The 21497-nt window shown below is 45.6% G+C and overlaps 1 protein-coding gene across 1 annotated transcript in view; it reads right to left on the minus strand.

The window, feature by feature from the left end:
* IFT140 (intraflagellar transport 140) overlaps window positions 1-21497 on the minus strand; it is a 1373663-nt gene that overhangs the window by 657057 nt on the left and 695109 nt on the right. The gene's annotated exons all lie outside the window — the stretch shown is intronic.

Consider the following 21497-nt stretch of genomic DNA (forward strand, 5'->3'; position numbering starts at 1 on the left):
ATCTATATACATATATAGACACATATACACCTATGAGCCACTCCTAAGGCAGACCTCGACAATCCTGGAGGTAGAGTGCTTGGTTTTATATGAGAGGGTGCCCTAGCATGAGCTGAGCCCCTCTGCACCTTTCGGAACCATCTCCTTATAGCTGTTCTATGATGTAGCCATACCATATACTCTTAAGTGCATTATAATCCTCGCGGTTAATGCTAACTTTGGTTTGGCTTTATCAAAACATGTCGTGTAAGGTGTCAAACACTTTAAAATACTACCCACCGCCAGTCCTCGTGGCGGGGGTAGAATTCCACCCATCTAGAGGAAGAAGACGTGTAGTTACTGGTTTACCCGGTTAAAGTTAAACAGAGCCTCAGTATCACAAAATGGATGCTGCTGCCACAGACACGAGTCTGCCCTCCTGCTGCTGGACGAAACTCCGGCAGGGGAGGCCTGGACAATTGGTTTCTTGTCCAGGGAGGTGCTGGCACCTCCCAAGACAGGCTCTTAGTGTATTGGGGCAGGTAGGGCTGCATTCAGTGAATGCTTTCCAGACACTGCCTGGGGCACACAAGGTGCTCCATGCATTTCCCAGTTCCAACCGGTTGCAGGGGCACTTAGCCCCAGCTCTGGCATGAAACTGGACAAAGGGGAAGGGGTGTAACCACCCCCACCCCAGGTCCACCCGTAGGAGGGACCTTAGAGTTAGTCCAACCCTTAAACTTACTATAAGTATAGAACCCCAGTCCCCAGGACTTTAGATTACCCTAGACGAAACTCTGCAACATATATCCTGGACCTTCGACATTCCATTTTGACTGGAAGATGGAAGAAATCTCCCTTGTGGTCAAGGAGTGACCACCCTGTCCAAACAGGCACCAACAGCATCTTTGCCGGTCTGCATTTTTGAGGCTCCCGCCGGATTCCGAAGAATGTCCGACACAGGATGCGGACTTCTAGACATCTCTGACCCGACCTTCGCTCATAGCAAAGCTGAGACCCGTGGCACACGAGAGACGTGGGACCGGAACTCCTGGACATCCTGCCTTTTGCTACCTGCACCGACTTCCTGAGGTATCCCGAAGTTGTGCATTGGGGTGCTTGAAGCCCAAGCCTGAGCACCTTTTGCAACGAAGCTCAGAGGCCCACACTCCACTCCTGTGGGCCCGCTTTGTGCATTTTACCTCGATGCGTCTTCGCGGTTCCTAGTCCGTTGACTAGTGAGCCCCCAAGAAGACCAACCTTTGTTTCAACTTGCTTTCCTGGTTGATCCAGGCTTGCTCCAACTTCCCTTCTAAGGAGAAGTTCCACAGACCTTGCTGGTCTGCACCGAAGCCAATCTCGACATCCTGCGTGGGTTGCGTCTGCCAAGTCTTGTTGGGTCCAATTCGGAAACCGACACCGCAGTAAACTAGATCCTTCGTGGGACAGCTCGAATCCAACTCCTGGTCGTCGTCAACAACTCGTGGCTGAACAGACAAACTTCACCTTTTGACCTGAAATCACCCGACATCTGGTGGAATCTTTCTATCGCCACTCTTGTTACTGGCAAGTGGCCCAGACTCTGTCTCCTCTGCTTTCAGGTTCTTCAGATCTCCGATCCACCCGGACACTTTTCCTCTGGTCGCCTGCAGCACTTCTTCGCAGCTCTCCTTTGGAATCGACAACGAAACCTGACACGAAAAGACACCTATGCTCCAGGCTTCCCTCGGTGAGGTAACACGAGTACTCCGGTGCTCCCGTGGGTATTGACTCTCCAAGTGTCCTAGTCTAAAAGGGTTCCATTGCAGTTCATGGTAGCGATCATATTTAGAGAGGCCTGGGCAGTAGAGACCTCAATAATTCCCAAAACAGGCACCTTGGAAGACCTACATTTCTGCTTAAAGATAGGTCCCTCCACCGCTATCTTAAACTTATGTGACTACATAGCACAGAAATGCTCGTCCTACGCTAACTACATGGTACTGGGAGATTTCAATCTTCACAGGGATAACCCCAACTGGACACAGGCTCTGCAGCTAGAGGCCTCCCTCGCTGGTATTTATTTGATGCAGTCAGTAAAACTCCCGACTCACAAAGCAGGCCACACCCTGGACCTCGTTTTCTCCAACTTTTCCTCTATGGCTATGGAGGCACCGAGCCAACTGACCTGGTCGGATCATTATATGATATGGTTTTTGGTTGACCTACAGAAAGGAAAACTGTAGCTTGGGCATAGCTGGGTGCGGAAAAGGAACTGGAAAAAACTCACAGCCGAAAGTTTAGGCCCTGTCTTGAAGAAAAACACTCCCCCCTGCACCACTGACCCGAATACAGACGCCTCGGCCTTCCATTCGTGAATCTCTACGGCCATAGACTTGCTGGCGCAATCTTCACTCATTAAAGCACGGAGGACTACGCCAGCAGCTCCCTGGTTCTCTGATGCCCTTACTACATAGATCCCAGTCGGGCTTTCGCTCTAACCTGAGCACCGAAACCGCTCTTCTCGAGGTCACCGAAGTGATCAAGGCAACCTTGGACAAGGGAGGAAAAGTCATGCTGGTGATGCTCGACCTCTCTGCGGCCTTCGACACCGTCCCCCATGACCGCCTCCTAGCAAGACTCTGGGAGGTGGGTCTAAGGGGGACAGTGTTCAGCTGGTTCCGGTCCTTCCTCTCAAATTGACAGCAAACTATCTGGGCTCCACCTTTTTACGCCGCGATGCCACCTCTGGAGGTTGGAGTTCCGCAGGGCTCTATTCTGAGCCCTTCGCTTTTTAACATTTACATGACCCCTTTGGCGGCACTCGCGGAGGGCTTTGGGGCCCAGATCGTGTCGTACGCTGACGACACACAACTCCTGTTCACCTGCGACAAGGGCCACGACTTTGACGGGACTTCTATTCGGGGCTGCCTTGGGGCGGAGTTTGACTGGTTCAGCCGACACTGTCTCAAGTGCAACTCCGAAAAGTCGTAAGTACTCTTCTTTCGCTGCCCCGCTGATCCCAGGTGGAAGGAGTGGTGGCCTGCCGCCATGTTCCCTCCTGACAGTGACTCTGGGTCTGCGAAGAACCTAGGTATTCAGGTCGACAACTGCCTCTCTTTCAGGGGTCAGGTGCCGGGCCTGGCTGGCAGATGTTTTGCGATCCTGAGGATGATGAGGAAGTTCCTGCCCTTACTATCCATCGAGCACAGAAAGACCACGGTGCAGGCCCTGATTGGCTCTCGCCTGGACTACGCTAACGTTCTGTACCTTGGTCTGCCGGAATACCTCATATCGTGCCTCCAAATAGTACAGAACTCGGCAGCCCGGGCCATCTTTGGCCTTACCAGAAGAGCCAGGGCCACAGAGCTCCTCAGAACTCTTCATTGGCTGCCCATAAAGAAGCGGATCGCTTTTAAGGCCCTGACCGTCGCCTTTAAAGCCCTGCATGGTATAGGCGCCCGCTATCTTCAGAAGTGGATCACTTTCTACCTTCCTTCGAGATCACTTCGTTCTTCGTCACAAGCTAGGGCAGTCACCCCTAGGATACATCGGGCTCGCCGCGGCGGACGTTCCTTTAAACATCTTGCGCCCCTGCTGTTGAACGATCTTCCTCTCGCGCTCAGATCCTGTTCCAATCTTTTGGCATTCAGGAAGGATTTGAAAACCTGGCTGTTTCAGCAATAAGTCCTTTCACCGTGTCCTCTCCTCATGCTGCTTGAACCGCCTGTTTTGTTTTTCCCCTTTAGACCTGTGAGGCTCTGACAGCACCAGGACAATCCTCGGAGTAGCCGTGCGCTATAGAAGCACCCCAATTAACATAACATAACATAACAAAGTGGCTAAGAGCAGATGTAAACATCTTGAACGCAAGTGGAGGATTAACTACGATGAGAGTGCTAAAACTACCTACAAGATAGCCCTTAAAGAGCTTAGAAAAATGATAAAATCAGTCAGAAGAGGGCACATAGTAAATTGTATTCAGTCAGCAGAGAACTCAAGCAAGGAGTTATTTAAGATAGTGGACGCATTTCTTCAACCCCAAGCCGCACAAATGGAAGGTCCCGCCTCCCTCTCACTCTGTGAGAACATCGCCGATTTCTTTGATAATAAAATCCGCTCGATCTACAATTCCTTTGTGGGTAATGCTGCTACTATCAAATCTGATAGGCCCGGCGACAATGGCCACATTGCAGAACTATGCGATTTTAGCCCCATCACCCCACAAGATGGGATGTCCTTGATTCTGGGCTGCAAATCAGGCTCCCCGAAGATCCCTGCCCCCTTAAACAGTGGAGCATAGTGGCCCACCCAATAGCCAAAAATTTGGTTCACCTATGGAACTTCTCCCTAGCGACGGGCATCTGCCCCGAGACGTGGAAACACGCTACGGTGCTACCCCTGAAGAAAAAACACAATGCAGCGCCAGAAGATCTGAGTACCTACCGCCCAATCTCACTTTTACCAGCCCCTGCTAAGATCCTGGAGAAGTGGGTGCAAAGACAGCTGTCTTTGTTTGTGGCGAACTCTGGCATCCTGCATGATACCCAATCCGATTTTAGACCAGGCTTAAGCACCGAAACTGCCCTTCTGGAAGTTTCAGAATCCCTTAAAGCCACAATGGACGCTGGGGCTTCTGCAATGCTGGAGCTACTAGATTTATCCGCAGCGTTTGACACGGTGGACCATGCAATACTATTGTCTAGACTCAAAGAGAGCGGCATAGGGGGCACAGCACTAAGCTGGCTAAGGTCGTTCTTGTCCAACCGGTCACAGCAAATCGCCCTTCAAACGCTTAAATCCAAACGTAAAAAGATCTGGTGCGGCGTCCCCCAGGGCTCAGCACTCAGTCCGCTCCTTTTTAATATTTACCTGGCTCCTTAATTTACTCTTATCGCCAACTGGGGCGTGAAGGCGATATCCTACGCTGACGACACCCAGTTGGTGTTCTCCTTCAAAGAACATAAGGACATAGCCCTAACAAACTTTAAGTGCTGCCTAACCGACATTTCTCGCTGGATGAACAACAACAAACTGAAGTTCAATGCCAGCAAAACTGAGGTACTATTCTTCTGGAACATCTGTCCTCTGCCTACGGAGCTCTGGTGGCCGCAGGAAATTGACCTTCCACCCACCCCAGCAGCCTCGGCAAACAATCTAGGAGTGAAATGGGAGACGGATCTCTCCCTATCAGCCCAGATTACGCAGGTGTCTGCGGCCTGTTGAGGGAAATTGAAAAGCCTACGAAAAGTCATCCAACTACTGCCTGAAGAATGCCGCCGGGTGGTTATACATGCCATGGCGATGGCAAGGCTGGATTATGCCAACAGCCTATATGTAGGACTGCCAGCCTACCAGATTAAAAGGTTGCAAATAGTCCAAAATGCCGCAGCAAGAATGATAAGGAGAGTACCCTTCCGGCACCACATTTCGCCACATACCAAGAAACTCCATTGGCTGCCCGTAGCTAGGAGAATAGAGTTCAAGGCACTTACACTTGCTTTCAGTTCTCTCCATGGAAACTGCCCAAATAATTTGAAACTATGTTTGCGCAGCTACACACAAAATAGGCCCCTTAGATCTAACGCCTTGAACCTTTTGAACGTCCCTATGTCGTAATTGGCATGGCCGTGTTAGCGATTAGCTGAAACTACACGTTTTTCCTCCTTAACTTGGCTATACATGAAAACGCCATTTTGAATGTTGCGGCGGCCATCTTAGACCATAAGCAGCCTCGTGGCCGGCGTGCCCTTTAGTCCGTTGTCCGTACCACTGACCACTTCAGTCTGCCCAGCAACAGGCTATTTTTAGTGCTGGTCAAGCTCACGCATGCGCAGTCCCCACTGACCAGTTACCCCTCAGGAATGTGTGCCAAACTGACCAACGGAGTTGTGCCCCCTCCAATGAGCTGGCTGTGTTCCAAAACATGACCATATATGTACATAATGTGTTGTAACTTGTGCCGCCTATCTTTTATTACCTCAGAACTGTATAAAAGACTGGTTCACACCGGTGTTCGGTGTGATACCTCTTGCATTACCGAAGGGTGCTGTATGAGTGTACCACCACCCCATGGGGTCTTAATAAACTTGTTCTTTGACTTTCACAGTTTCCGTGCCAACAGTTCTTGAGTGTAAGTGGGTTATCTACGGAGCATGTAGGCCTTGGGAACCCTGATTACTTCAAATTGGCGACCACGAAGGGACTCATCGGCGACTCGGATGCCCGAAGGAGAGGTCGTGACGAAGGCTTGGAAACTCGCCATGGACGCGCGCTGCCACTGAGTGACCCGAGTCTTGGCACCCACGGTGTTTCTTCCTTTCCTTCTGATCTGACCTTCCAGGTGGCGCCGGTCTCCGACTGAGTTTTCGATCGTCTGCGTTGCTGGGAAAGTGCTGTTTGGCTGATTTGATCACAAGACCTTGGCAGTTGGAATCTGGACATTTGAGATTTTGGGTAAGATTTGTGTTCGATAAGGTAGTCTTCGGACGCTTACTGAAGTTCTATGATTTGTGACCGGTAAGGTAGTCCTCGGACGCTTGCCGGAGTCCTATGACCTATGACTTTGATTTGAGTTAGCTAACGTTTGTGAATTTGTGAACTTTGAGTTTATATGTGTAGTGCACTTCACATAGGCAGGCATGTAGAGATGTTTCTCTAACTTTGTTTTTTTTTTCCTCTGAGCGGCACATTTGTGTGAAGTACTGTAAGTGCTATTTTATATACGGTGTCACACTTTTTGAACATGCCTGTTTTCAGCACACTCCGAGGGATGTGCTGTCTTGGAAATGGTACCACAATTAGGTTAGCGGAAGCACAGCCGGCTCCCCCAGAAGGAACACCGAAGAGGGAGATGTATATTAAATTTGGCCTTCCCCCTATTATGTACAGCAAATTATGGCATAAGTACATGAAAACTGATCCTGAATTGCAATGGCCTCTACATGGGTCGTTCGATTTACGTAAAGTACAGTTTGTGGAACAATGTTTGTTTCAGCGCAGGTCTAGACAAAATATGTTTGATTGTGTGCGAATGTGGGAGAAAGCGGTGCGTGAACGAATGAAGCAGTGAAGTTGCCTTGGCGGACAAAGAGCAGCGCAAGGCTGCTCGGGATAAGGCTTTACAGCTTGAGGAAAAGGAGGCTCAGGAGAAGAAAGAGAGGGAGGAACGGGAACGTAAATTGCAAATGACTGGTCAATTTCCTATCCGTCGACCGCTTTATCCTGTCCTTAATAATGAAATTGATGATTTTTCATTACTAGATCGGTCACCGCCTCCGTATGTTTCGCCTACGGCTCCAGATGCAGATTCGGAAGATGATGGACAGGATCTGCTGGAAAAGAAGGGTGTATCTGCTCTCAGGTTTACTGCGGAGAGGTCCGCACATTTACGTAGTTGGGCTCGTAAAGTGAATAAGAACTGTGTTTCTCAGTCTGAGGTGATAGCGGAAAGGAGTAGTTGGACAGATCAGGAATTGTTGTATTTTCTGTCTACTTTGGCGGATGAAGTTGTTGCCGCGTATCGTCAACTTTCAGATACGTTAGAATCTAAAGCTGTGTCAGTTCATCGTGAGAATTTGGATAAAGGTTTATTTGCTCTTACAGATGTTGATGACCTTTTCAAGCAACTGGTCCAGCTGCGAGATGAGACCACCAGTTTGCGGGAGGAGCGGAGAAGGAGACAAAAGGAGTCCGGGTCGGAGTCTAACGTGCAGACTAAGGAGTGTTCTCTCCGGGGTTCAGATAAGAGTTCTGCGTTGCATGTTATGCCTATGCGTGAAGCCGCGCCCTTGTATGTTCCACCTAAAGGGGAAGGTACAGATGATAATAAATTGTCAAAGGATGCGAAAGGATATTTTATATATAACTGGGTATATACGCCTTGGAATAGAGCAGATGTTATGGCATTGAAAAATTCTCTACCTGATCTTCGGAAAAATCCGGCGGCATTTTATGAAGGGGTGGAAGGGGCTATTTCGTCTTGTGTGATGACTCTTGTTGACATAGATTTGTTTTTTGGGTTAATTCTTCCACCTGATATGTGGAGGCAAATTCGTAAAAATAATGATGAAACAATACTTGGGGGGACATGGAAAGAAATAAATGCTGCCGATTTAGATAGGGAACCGGCATGTAAGCCTTGTCAGTTGATTTTAGACCTTCCAGCGGCTATTTTGATTAAATTAAAAACGCTTGTTCCTTCTAAAAAGATCGATTGGACTATGTTAGCTTCGTGCAAACAAAAGCCTGATGAAACCGTTTCAGATTTCTTTACACGCTTCGAGGAGGCATTCCATGATTACAGTGGTCAATCTTTAACAGACGATACGGGTCGGCATTTGTTCGTAGATAAGTATGTGGCTAATCTCCTACCGGAGATGGCAAAACGATTGAAATCGAGTGAAAGTTCCTGGGCCACGGCGACCCCTGCGTCTTTGTTAACTATGGCTCAGTATTATGAGCGGCAGGAGTTGGAGGCTAAAGAAAGTGTTGACAAAAAGGCGAAGGAATTGAAAACGAAGGTGATGTTGGCGCAGGTTCGAGGAACACAGGGCAGAGGGAATGATAGAGGTAGACGAGGTGGGGGGAATACGTCGTATGGTCGTACGGATATAGCGGAGGATCAGTGTGCCTACTGCAAGGAGTTTGGGCATTGGGCTGATGATTGTCCGGTACTTCGTGAGCAGCGTAGTCAGCGTGGTCGAGGAGGTGGTAGGTCGAGAGGAGGTTATACGGGAGCGAGAGGTGGCGGAAGTGATCGTGGAAGAGTTGAGGACAGGGGCCGTGGCCAGGATGAACGAAACACGTTTGATAGACGGAATCAATATCAGATTTCGGAGGGTGAGAATGGGGAGCACCAGGATTATGTGCATGCATAGGACTGCGTAGGGTGGGGTAAGGAATCAGTTGAAGTGCCGGTAGATCAGCAGGGTCCATACGTAACAGCGGGTATTCTGGGTTCTACTGATCATTTCCTAGTCGACACAGGGGCTACTCGTAGCGCTTTGTCGAAAAATTTGGTTCCGAGGGCTCCCCTGTCTGGCGAAATGATAACATGTGTAGGGTTCGATGGCACACCCTCTCCTAGCCCATTGTCAAAGCCCCTTGCACTATGTCTTGATAAATTTGTCAGTTTTGGTCAATTTTTGTTATCACCCCATACACCAGACAATATTCTGGGCATTGATTTGCTTAAATATTTTCGAGCAACGATACGGTGCGCTCCTGAGGGAGTGCGGGTTATCCTGAATGACAATTATCCTGATCCAGATAGGTTTTTCACTATCTTAGACATTCCAGCTTTGGCCTCTCTACCGCACACGTTATGGGCGACCTCAGATACGGATGTGGGAGAGATGCGTATTCCACCAATACACATTACTGTTAAGGAGGGGGCCCCTCTACCACGAGTACCACAGTACAAGATTTCGAGAGAAGGTGAACTTGCGTTGACACATATTGTTCAGGATTTGATCTCTGTAGGAGTAGTGGAGGAGGTTCCTTATAATGTTTGTAACAGCCCTATTCTGCCGATCCTTAAGAGAGATACTGACGACAAAGTCTATCGGTTTATTATTGACTTGAGAGAGATCAACAAAATTGTCATTCCCCAATACCCGGTGGTGTCCGATATTACGACCTTGCTTACATTGGTACCACCAACGGCCACAACCTTTAGTGTTATTGATTTGAAAAACGCGTTCTTCTCCATCCCTGTCCATCCTGATAGCAGATATTTGTTTGGCTTCACGTTAAATAATAAATCGTATAGATTTTGTCGTGTTCCCCAAGGTTATACTGAGAGCCCGAGCATCTACAGCCAGGCTTTGAAAAGACAGCTAGATTCTTTTGAGTTGCAGACTGGCGTTGTTCTCATCCAGTATGTGGATGACCTTCTGCTTGCTGCAGACTCTTATGCGCACTGTGAAAAAAGTACAATTGCGTTGCTTTCCTTTTTGGCACAGAACAATCATAAGGTTTCGAAGAAAAAGCTCCAATACTGTAGACCTCAGGTGACCTACCTCGGTCATCTGTTGTCTAAGGAGGGGCGTGCACTAACATCTGATCGAATTCAAGCAATTTTAGACACACCAGTCCCCCGCACGCAGAGAGATGTACGTGCCTTTATAGGATTAACGTCCTTTTGTAGACAGTGGATCATGGGATTTTCGCACATTATAAAACCTTTGTTAGCGTTACTGTCCAAATCTACACCAATGCCCCTTCAATGGACAGATGAATGTCAGAATGCTTTTGAACAATTGAGACAGGCTCTTTGTTCCGCACCTGTGTTAGGTACACCAGATTATACAAAACTTTTCACATTATACGTGCACGAGAACGATGGGTGTGCGTTGTCAGTGTTAGTGCAAGCACACGGGGATAAGCAGAGACCATGTGCGTATTTCTCTGCCATTCTTGATCCTGTAGCAAGAGGGTTGCCTGGGTGTTTTCGAGCAGTGGCAGCAACAGCAGTAGCCATACGACAGAGTGAGGGAATTGTGTTATCACACAAACTGTTGGTGTTAGTTCCCCATGCAGTAGATGCTCTGTTAAATCAAACAAAGACCCAATATCTTACGAGTGCACGGCTAACAGGCTATGAGCTTACACTTTTGGCGCCACATATCACACTGAAAAGATGCGCTACCCTGAACCCTGCCACTTTATTGCCCTATCCGGTTGAGGAGGGTCAGGAAGAAAAACATCATGACTGTGTTTTCCTGACCGAGGAACAGACAAAGGGTCGTGTTGACTTACAGGATATGCCACTTCCAGATGTGGATGGGGAACTGTGGGTTGATGGATCGTGTTTGAGGCTGCCAGATGGTACGACTTCCGCAGCCTATGCGATCACAACACTTAAGACAGTGGTAGAAACAGCACGAATACCACAGAAATCGGCTCAAGCAGCAGAGCTGATAGCTTTAACAAGAGCCTGCGAACTGAGTGCTGGCCTATGCGTGAACATATACACAGACAGCCGGTACGCCTTCGGAGTAGCACATGACTTCGGGCTACTCTGGAGAGAGCGTGGGTTTTTGACTTCTCACGGAGTACATATCATGCATGGAGAACTGGTGCGTGATCTCTTAAACGCGTTGCTTTGCCCAAAGAAAGTAGCGATAATAAAATGTAGCGCCCATAAAAAGATCACTGATAAAGTGGGCCAAGGAAATGCCTTCGCAGACAGTATAGCGAGACAAACGGCTATGTCTCGAACTGACTCCCCCATGTACGTGACACAATCACAGGCTGAGCGATGGAGCGATGTTAGAGCAGAAATTTTGGATATTCAGAAATCAGCCACTGAATCAGAACTTGCGGCATGGGCAGCAGATGGGGTACTAGATGATGAGGGTTGTTGGAGAAGTAAGGACATGGAAAAATGGAAATTGCCTGCAGCTTACTTGCAGGCGATGGTTCAGATGACACATGGATTGGCACATGTCGGAGCCCTTGCAATAACTCGACTGTTAACACGAGTTTGGGAACATCCCGAGATTGCTAATACTGCTAAGAGAGTAGTGCAGACCTGCCTGGTGTGTTTACAACACAATCCAGGGAAGGGGACCCATACTCCGAAAGGAGGGTTCGTTCCACCCTCTGCACCATTTGAGGTACTCCAAATGGATTATATCCAACTCGAGCGCTGCAACAACCTGAAGTACGTCCTAGTGGTGGTATGTGCCTTTAGCAAATGGGTTGAGGCCTTCCCCACGAAAGACAATACAGCCCTAACAACGGCTAAGGTGTTGCTTAAGGAATTCTTTCCTCGCTTTGGAGTTTGTAAATTTTTGTGGAGCGATAATGGGCCTCATTTTGTTGGGAAGATTGTGGAGTATGTACTGAAGGGGTTAGGGATTCAGCAGAAGTTCCACGCTGTGTTCCACCCTCAGTCGGCAGGTCTGGTTGAGCGGTACAATGCTACGTTGAAACTTAAACTGGCCAAAATTGTGGCATCCACGTCGTTGAAGTGGCCAGATGCTTTGCCGCTAGCGCTGCTCTCTCTTCGATCAGTACCCCATTCACGAACTGGCCTCACACCATATGAGGTGGTGTTTGGTCGCCCCATGAATATCTGGGGGGTGCCCAAGCCGCGATTAATACATGATGTGCCTTGTGTTATGATGAACGACTATTTGGCACGATTAACAAATGATTTGCTTTCTATTCATCAACAGGTTCGAGAAGCGCTCCCTGACAACTCTACTGGAGAGGGCCATGATCTTCGCCCCGGCGACCATGTGATGATCCGATCGTTTGAGAGAGCGAGCAGTTTGGAGCCAAGGTGGAAGGGCCCCGAACAGGTCCTCCTTGCGACCCGGACCGCTGTACGAGTGACCAACAGGAAGCGGTGGGTGCACTCGACACACTGCCGCCGTGTCTCTCCGGATCTGGTGACTCCTGCTGTGCTGACTGATTACAAAGAGATTCTGGAGAAGGAAAAGAGCCCAGCTGTGACGTCGGCCGAAGTTGAGGGAGCCTTCCCGGACCACGCTGTTGCCGGACGAGAGCACTACAACCTGCGTCCCCGATAAGAAGATTTTTTGAGGTTTTTTTTGTATATGACTGGTTGGTTACCGCTCCAGGTTTGTGAAACGGAAACCGGGAATTCCAAGGGGGGGGGGATCAATTCTGCCAGTGTAGCGACACCCGTCTTGGCCCGGAGAAGAAAACAACGGCTACCTCGGAGTTCAGCACCGTATTTTTCTTTTTTTTTTTTAGGTATACACGCATGTGTATTTGAGAATTGGGAACAATTTGAACTATTTGAGACTCTGTAAGAACTTTTCCGAACTATGGCATCACCAGCATCACGAGATAAGCGAATCTTGGGTGCCATTCTCTTTGTTTTGACTATTGTGGTGATAGCTGTAATAGCCTGGGTAGTTGAACTTGTGGTACCTGCACGTGAACATTTGCTGCCGACTACCCAGGCTCCATTTGAACATTTTCACTTTACATTACCCTACCATGAAGAACGACATCGGCAAACTTATCTGAATAATAGTTTTATTCAGATTCTTCATCACACGCATAATATGACCAATACTTCCAATTGTTGGGTGTGTGGGATGTTACCGGGGCACCAGAAGAGAGGGGGCACCCCACTCATTCCACTCCCGTTTTCGCATAATGGATCCTGCAATGCCTGGTACACCCTCCTCTTTACTTTGAGATGGCCAACCAAAGGGGGGGTGCTTTTTCGCCTGAATAAAATATGCTCCCATGACAAGGATGGGTTTCCACGGGCCGAAGGTACTCGATTTGAATGGGAGGAGTACAGGCCCGACAATGTATCTGCCCCGCGTGTGTACAGCAATCAATGAAACATCAATGTATCCAGCTCACATGTCATTAATGTTATTGCTACTAAAGCCGATTTGTGTATTAGAAATAAAGGTTCGATAGCGGTAGGGAAAAGTGAATGCAACACCACACTTACTTTTGATAGCCCGAATGGCATCTCATTTGTAGCATCTCGAAATACGTATTTCATTTGTGGAACGAAGGGTTATCATCAGCTTCCATTGGGATGGTTGGGCACGTGTTATGTATCGTTTGTGCTACCTCCTGTATTCATTGCCCCACCAATGTATCACAATGACTACGTCCTGTATCACGATTTTGTCCTGAATAGAGTTAAGCGGACTGTTGTTCTGGATGACGTAGACCAGACTGATACTGCCTTACAACAGTATGTGGACTTCAATTTGGGACTGTTTTCCTTTGTGGGGGCCGCGTTGAACAGCCGGAAAATAAGACGATTGACACGTGTTGTCGAGGCTGTAGCGAATGACACTGCCATTGCCCTAGGAAATATCACTGAGGAACTCCAGATTTCTAGAATAGTTACGCTCCAAAATAGGATGGTGTTGGATGTAGTTCTAGCTGACCGTGGGGGGGCATGCAGAATTATCAGAAGTAGCTGCTGTGTATACATACCTGACAATTCTCCATCTGTTTATGATGCCATATCAAAGCTCCATAAAATAGCAGCTGAAATACACCCGGACAATGGAACTTGGACACTTTCAGGATGGTTCTGGTCAGTGCTCACTGCCTGGGGCTGGAAACTGTTAACGATTCTATGTATAATTGTGGGGGTATTGTTTTTTGTATGCTTATGTATCCAATGTGGCCCAGCCCTATGTTCTATATGTCTATCAGCTTGTATACCATCAAGACGAGCTCTTGCCCATGACAAAATGATGCTTCATAAAGAAGTGACACAAATAATGTTAATAGACATCGAGGACGAACATCCTGATTATGTTCACTATGAGGTAGATTCAGCTAAACGCTAAAAGGGTCGTCTGTCGTAATTGGCATGGCCGTGTTAGCGATTAGCTGAAACTACACGTTTTTCCTCCTTAACTTGGCTATACATGAAAACGCCATTTTGAATGTTGCGGCGGCCATCTTAGACCATAAGCGGCCTCGTGGCCGGCGTGCCCTTTAGTCCGTTGTCCGTACCACTGACCACTTCAGTCTGCCCAGCAACAGGCTATTTTTAGTGCTGGTCAAGCTCACGCATGCGCAGTCCCCACTGACCAGTTACCCCTCAGGAATGTGTGCCAAACTGACCAACGGAGTTGTGCCCCCTCCAATGAGCTGGCTGTGTTCCAAAACATGACCATATATGTACATAATGTGTTGTAACTTGTGCCGCCTATCTTTTATTACCTCAGAACTGTATAAAAGACTGGTTCACACCGGTGTTCGGTGTGATACCTCTTGCATTACCGAAGGGTGCTGTATGAGTGTACCACCACCCCATGGGGTCTTCATAAACTTGTTCTTTGACTTTCACAGTTTCCGTGCCAACAGTTCTTGAGTGTAAGTGGGTTATCTACGGAGCATGTAGGCCTTGGGAACCCTGATTACAGAAGGCGAGCATTAGAGGTAGATCCTTTGTGACTGTGGCCTCTAAGCTCTTGAATGAGCTGCCCAATTTTCTGAGGCAGATTAAATTGGAGCCCATTTTTAGGAAAGCGCTGAAAACGTGGCTTTTCTGACGAGATCCTTAGTGACGAGAACACTCCTGTCGGTCTTGCGGTTCCACCCATGTTGTTTTCTTATCGCCGGGACACCTCTGCTTGAGGTAACTGTTTGCTCTCTTATAAATTCTGTTATTATTATTATTATTATTAGTATTACCCTTTTTCTTTAAAATTGCAACTTGTTCGTTCCCCATAGAAAGTCAATGGTGATTTGCGGCTGTGCTTAGACACTGCACGCGTCCCCCATGGGTCTCCTGTGTCCCTACCTTGGGTAGTTCCTGGTTGCCCCAGCGGTTCTACAGGCTCTAGGCCTGACTTCTATCCCTCATGTGGTTCTTATACCACTATTTTAGTATATGGTTTGTGAGGCCCCTAGGGCATAACGGATACTGTGCAACTTATCGTATGCTAATTAAGTTCCTTGTATTGTACTTTTACCTCTGACCTCATAAAGAGTCCAAAGGGGTTGTGTGTAGAATAAATACATACATATTTGATGTATACCTTGTGTGGTGTGCTTTCATTTGGTACTCAAGAGATTATAAATGGTAAAACAACTTGCTTAACTCGTCTCCAAGTCTTAGCCTGAAGGCTGCTCTCCACAGCTACCCCTAGGATAGCTTTCTGTAAGGTTGACTCTATATAACCTACCATCAATAAGGGTCGATTAGACTGGTGCAAGGTGCCCACTAGAACTAGTGGACATCATATACCAGGCTAACTTCTCACTCTTGCCAGCTAGCTCCTTGGCATGTGCCTGGTTTCCGAATGTACAAGCAGACAGTTTTTTTTATCAGTAGGGTGCAGCTCTCTGCCATGATCGTGCTCTTGAAAGATTGCACATATCCTACAGAACGAGGCAGCGCAGGATCAAGGCTTGCATAACAAGCATTAAAAATGCAATAGGTCTCTCCTTTTATTAAGTTAAAGCCATTTGCGTTGTTATACATTACTATTAGCAAAGCAAATGGCTTCAACTTAATCAAAGGCGAGACTTATTGCATTTTAAATGCTTGTTTTAATTTGCATGCCGGATGTATACCCTTAGGACCGAGTGGGGGAGTGGCTCAGTGAGCTTGTTATCCGAGTCGTTTTCCCTTGCATTTCCCCCTTGTATACTTCTCTTCCCTTTGCTTGGTGTACTTGCAACCACCCCCGTTATAATCTTTTTGGTTTGGTCCGTATTGCTTATATCCTGTTGTTCACTTGTGCCTTGCTTTGTCTCGATAACAGTTTCAATAAAAAGATGTGTTTGAGAAAAAAAATCAATATCCACAAAATACATAAAAATAAGCACCTTTTCCAGGGCTTGTTAAGTACTGCATGCCTTCCAATTTGAATGTAAGAACTTTTTTAATCATATGCGTGATCTGGGCCCTCATCATCAGCCAATTCCAATCAGTTTCGAAAGCAATCCCTCAAAACGACTATCATTTTATAAATAATGTAATGAAACAAATTAAACAACAATGTAGACCATTTTAAACTCCATGGGCATATTGCTTTTATGCCAAAATACAAATAACTTTAGCACTCAACACTTTTTTTTAAATCTGATGGGCATTGCATGAAAAAAATCCTCCAGCAAGAAGATCCCATCTGAAGAGGTCGAAACATTTCAACAATATGCTATGAGAAGCATGATACAAAGGACAAGAACATTCTTGGATGCGAGGAACATACCAGTTACCTTTTAGAGGCAAACATTAAAATTCTTAATTAGAAACTATTAGCTTTAGCTGGAATAAGATCGTTGAAATAGGGGGAAACTAGGCATAGGATAATGTCAATTAGGTAGTAGCTGGAGTCGTCAAGTGGAGGGAAAAGGGCACAAGGGGAAGGGAGGAAGTGTGGAGAAAAGTGGGCTCAATAGAAAGTGCACTAAAACATAATTTCTGCTTACAGAAGTATAAAGATTGTAGATTTCATTGACCCGGTGTAGCCATTTAGAATCTGGAGAGGTTTATGATCATCCATACTGGGTTATCACCATGACACCGGAAAGGTAAGACAGGGAGCGTCGCTGGAAGGAGGTCGCATCTCCCAAAACTAATTGTAACATGAAGTCACCTATGTCAGGATATGGTGCATTAGTTATGGTGCATTAGGACATGTTGTGGGTCTATTATCTAAATACATATACTAAGTAGACACAAAAATTGTTGTTACAGAGAACCATCAAAGCATGAGGTGGTGACAGCACCTTTACGAATGAGTGGCCCTGTAAGGTAGAGGAGCCATTTAGGAAGTAATCATAATCAGGGAATCTGACCATATTTTGTAGTCCATAAATATTTAACTATGGTAATCTACAATCTGATAATACACACTACAGTGCATATATGTTATACATTTTCCATACTCCGGGTCTGCTGATTTTGTAGCCACAAAACCTCTATGTTTTCAGAGCTAAAGTTTAAGGCCTTCAACTGCAACCAACTGAAGCCCACTGTCATACAGCTCTGTGAAAAGGACCAAAAGGATCATAGGTAGCACTATCTATAGTGATAATAAGCTGAGTGTTATCTGTATAATTCATACACCATACTTCAAAAGATTTAATACATTTCAGGATAAGGCAGATGTACAAATTAAATATCTGGCCACAATGCTATGAAATTAGTAATGCAATAAACTGGAGCTATAATTACTGGACATATATCATTTCACCTCCACAATGTACCAAATTCAGTGAAGCAGAACTAGATACCTGATACTATTAGGGAATTGAAATAACATTAACATGATATATTCCTCACATTAGTCATTTTACTATGGTATATATACAAAGGTCATTTGCTTAAATGATTTGGTACAGAAAAGCCGTAATCATACAATATTTCCCATCATATGACGGAAACAGTTAATCATTTTGAAGATCTAGTGTAGATTTTAGGAAAGGGTTGCTCAAGAACAGCAGTTTAAACAATTTAAAGGCTAGAGTTCAGAATTTTCACAATGTGACAAGAAAATATGTTTAACATTTCAAAATACCTGTAGTGTAGTGTGTCTGGTCTAACCTGTGCTGTTGTTTCTGGTTCGGAGTTAATAGATTAGTTAGGAGTGCTTTGGGAGAACTGAGATAACAGAGGCCTATAGTAACTAGTAGTGCATCTCTGCCTCTTTGTTCAAACAGTGTTACCCCCAGATTTCCCTATCTCCAGTTTTAGAGCTTAATTTGGCCAATTGGAAAAACTTACACTTGCAACCGTGGGTGTGGTGTTTGTTGAAATGTTTGGCCAGGGATTGCATAAAGTCACATTTCTATGGATATTTCTGTAATGCTCTTGGATTCCATTCTTTAAAAATCTAATTGTGCCAATGTAATCCATTTGGCACGGCCATGAGGTACATTACATGGATTCTATTGCAGTTGATGAAAGAACTTATCTTATATTCGGGTCCATTCATGTATCTCAATGAGGTATTTTTATAAACCCTAAATTTACAGATGTTGCAATTATGGCAGGTGTAGAACCTATTTGGTTTTAGAGAGGTTATTTTCGTGCTGTTGGTTCGGGTTCATAAAGTGCTAAGAGTAGGAAAAAATTAACGGTTCCTTAAAGTGAAGTTAGTATTTTTGGAGGATACAGTGCATTCATTTTTACTGTGCCTTTTTGGCAAGGCTCTGTGTCCAAACTCCATGAGCACTCAACTGACACATAGCAAGTGGCTGCACACAGCAGTGGCTATGTGGTTGACTGCAGTGCCTCACCACTATGAATTACGTTTCAATAATTTGTATTACACCAAATAAAAATCCAGGGTACATAGAAGGGTCTATGAAACAATGTAATATAAAGAAAAACGTGCACCTCTAGAAACATGTCAGTCTCAATATATTTAAAATATTTAAAATATACCGTATATAAATGCATACAGTAAGAATATTGCAAAAAACTTAAGAGGGGGAAAAAGGGAAAGCACAGAGACAAAGCAAAAGAAGCACAATCTTATTTGGAGTGGTAAAAATAAATTGCTCTCACCACTCCCCTGCGAAGGCACATCTCGCTGTCAACAGGATGAATGATTGTTTCTCCTACTCACTGGGTTACCCCATCGATGACTGGAAACACTCGAGTCAAGAGCAATCTAACACCCTCGGCAACACCCATGATTAACACCTAAGCTGCATAGACCAGAGAGACACATACCTCGAACCCTGGAACTGCAACTTCTATTTTCCCAAGGGCCCCAGTGAGATTTCCCCATGCCTAATATTTAGAATTTTTTTAATGACAAGTAGCTCATTCTTCCTTGCCAGTGTGTTCGGAGCAAGATCCAGAAAGAACAGCAATTCCTCTCGTTCAGCACCTCCGTCTTACAATGGCTGCCTTAGGTATATGTGTAGGGTTTCTGGAGATTTTAGAGCCACTATCCAAGTTCCTCCAGTTACTCTAGCTCCCCACAAATGGATCTGTGGTAGTCTACATGCCCTGCTCACCAGCAAAATGTCCAAGTGCACCTGTCTCCAAAGATACCAGAAGGCCTATCTTTAACTTCTACATTGCTGTGTGCAACGATTCTTCAGAAGTCAATGGAATCATACCTAGCATTCATACATGGCAGCCCCTCTGCAGTACAAAACCAATAGTCAGGCATCTAATTTCACTATATAGTTAACCATGCAGTTTGTAAATTCTTACTAGAATTCCATGGTTGCTTTCATTAGACTGTATTGGCTCTCCTTTTTTAAATCCGGATCGCCATATTTTCTGTAGCCAGCACTAAAAGTCGGACCCTGGTTGCAAGCCCCTCCAGCTTCTCTTCTACTAATGTAACAGCTGCTTCAATTTTCACAGATGTTTGGATCCACATCAAAATGCACTACAAGTATTGACTGCAGTAAGATCTGTTCAACCCTTTCCGCAACTTTTTAGGGTGCCTATATCCCCTTTTTTAGCCCCCACTCTATGTTCCAGAGAATTACTTGAAACGAATCTTACTTCTCTTTTAATTTTCCATTACTTTTCTCACAGCCAGCACAGCAAGATCAAAAAAGGTTTGAACAGCCGCAACGGCCCCCTCCCCACATGGAATGGGGTCCTAGAAATCCACAGCTTCACAGATCCTTCCCAATGACCTAAGCGTGGAGACTAGGGATCCACAAATAAGAGGGCTTCACTCCACAAGATGCAGAGCTGTACGCCACGTTCGCCCTGCCTTCACCAGACCTCTTATGTGCTCGCTAGCAGCTCAGCTATGGTGTGGGTATTTTGTAGAGGTTGCCTAGGCTCTCTTTTCTATGGCTCACACTCCATCTCTCCAAGTATCAATGCTACAGGGACATTTCAAGCTCACTCCCTCCTACTCCTCTCCATTTGGTGTCCTGTGCCCTTTCTTAGTGCTTCAGGGGAGTGTTACGCACTCAATGTAGGCACTCCAAGAACCTACACTGATGCCGCAAATCTTTCACAACATGTTTTATTGCCTCCTACTTCTTGTAGTAGGACTCACCAGCCCCAGAGCCATCTGTTTAGGCACGGGTGGAACATGACCCAGCCAGAGCTCAAAAAAGGTGCAGGCACCTTGGCTCTAGCAATCCCAGACATCCTGGACACAAAGAGTTAACCATTTAAAGTGCCCAAAAACCCTTTCGTCATGCCAAGTGCTCAAATACTCATGAACAAATTTACAATAAACTAGCAATGGCACACATTTGAGTAAACTTCGCCAGTATTTGATAAATTTACAGCAAATGTTACTATGGCTGTTAATATTGAAAACACACATTTCTCCTCCATTTATGTCCACCCATCCCCCAGGCAGAGCTGTATGAACCATTAAATGTCAAAATGTAATCATGGATACTGTGTATTTTGAAAATTTTAAGTAGATTCATCAAACAGCGTAACAAATGGGAGCAGGAGAAATACCCCACCCTAAAAAACTCAGCCCTCCTTGATGAATCTAGAAGAAATGTGATTTACTGAAAGGAAACCAAGCAGGCTAAATGTTTTGCCAACTATTGTGCAGATTTCAGAAATTGTTCCTACGTTGTTAGCAAAAGAACACTTAAGTGTTCCACTACCCCCTTCTCGTCGTCTTGATTACCCTCCATTAGGACGGATAATATGTCGAGTAAGTAAGTAAATGTATGCTAAATTGTGTGCATTTTCATCAAAAAGCACTAATGTTATAAACAAATCAATAATTTTTTCAAGTTATTTCTACAATGAAACTTTTAAATAAAGCCCACTTGATCTCATGTAATATTAATAATATTTTTAACAATACTGAACGGCTTTTTACCAAACCAAGCAAGGGCAAGCATCTGAGTTGCGTTCTACTTCATGCCAGATTTGATGAAGTTCTGTTCATCGGTTCTTAATGTAGCGGAAAAAGATGCAGAGGAGAAAGCTAAGTGGTTTGAAAATGATAACAGAATCTGAGATAGCAACATAGGACCATATTACATGTTATCCATAATGTATTTTATATATTATGTTTATTTTTTGGAAGTTAGCATGGAATTTCTTTTTTTCAAACAGGGATAGATATATTCAAAATAGAAAGTGAAAGAAGAGAACA

Source organism: Lissotriton vulgaris, chromosome 10 (assembly GCF_964263255.1).
Source record: "Lissotriton vulgaris chromosome 10, aLisVul1.2, whole genome shotgun sequence".
Classification (NCBI taxonomy): Eukaryota; Metazoa; Chordata; class Amphibia; order Caudata; family Salamandridae; genus Lissotriton; species Lissotriton vulgaris.